We start from the raw sequence: 1,352 nt of genomic DNA on the forward strand, positions 1-1,352 counted from the left end.
CTGTTGATCTCTTCTTGGTTTAACTTTGGTGGTTCCCATGATTTTAGATATCCATCCATTTTTTTTAGACTTTCAGATTGAGTAGTGTATAGGTTTTTAAAATATTCCCTTATAATGGTCTGGATCTTTTGGAAATGGATGGATATCTGAAATCATGCATTTCTTTTAGATTTAACCAAGAAGAGATCAACAGTTTAACAGACCTATAACATATAAGGAAATTGAAACAGTAATACAAAGCCTCCCAACTAAAAAAACCCAGGCCCAGATGGATTTATAGCAGAATTCTACCACACATTTAAAGAAGACCTCCAACCAATACCACTTAAAATATTCAAAATGACAGAAACAGAGGGAGAACTCCCAAATGCCGCGAGTTCGTGTAGTTAGTTACTAGGGCTTCTTCCAGTGTTGATTTTGAGTTTTATTGCTTTGTGGTCGGATAGAATGCATGGAATTATTTCAATATTTTTGTATTTGTTGAGGTTTGTTTTGTGGCCCAGTATGTGGTCAATCTTTGAAAAAGTTCCATGAGGTGCTGAGTAGAAAGTATATTCTTTGGTGTTTGGTTGGAATAATCGAAAGATATCTTTTAGGTCCATTTGATGTATGGTATCATTTAATTCAGATGTCTCTCTGTTTTTTCTTTGTCCAGTTGACCTGTCTAATGGAGACAGTGGGGTATTGAAGTCCCCTATTATTACTGAATTGGAGTTAACCTGTGTCTTAAAGTCCTGTAGTGTTGTTTTTATGAATTTGGGTGCACCAGAATTTGTTGCATATATATTAAGAATTGTAATATCTTCTTGGTTAACTATTCCTTTGATCAGAATGAAGTGACCCTCCTTATCTCTTCTGATTAGTTTTACTTTGAAGTCTATTTTGTCAGGTATTAGAATTGCAACCCCTGCTTGTTTCTTAGTGCCATTTACTTGGAATAGTCTTTTACATCCTTTTACCTTAAGGTAGTGACTGACCTTGAAGGTGAGATGGGTTTCTTGCAGACTGAAAAGAGATGGATTTTGTTTATTTAATGCATTCACTTAGCCTGTGTCTTTTGACTGGGGAGTTCAGTTCATTGATATTGAAGGTTATTATTGAAAGGTGTGTATTGGTTGCCATCATTTTGATTGCTGTTTGTGTTCTCTGTATAATCTTATGTTTCTTAGATTATATCTTTATTTTCTTTCATTGCCCCTAGGGTATAGTCGTTTCTCTCTCTGCTCTCTGTATTGCTTCAAGTATTCTTTGAAGGGTTGTTTTATGGACATATATTCTCTCGGGCTATTCATGTCATGGAAGATTTTTCTTTCCCCCTCAACTATAATAGACATTTTTGCTGGGTAAAGTAT

This window comes from Nannospalax galili, unplaced genomic scaffold (genome assembly GCF_000622305.1).
Source record: "Nannospalax galili isolate Female #2095 unplaced genomic scaffold, S.galili_v1.0 scaffold18, whole genome shotgun sequence".
Lineage (NCBI taxonomy): Eukaryota > Metazoa > Chordata > Mammalia > Rodentia > Spalacidae > Nannospalax > Nannospalax galili.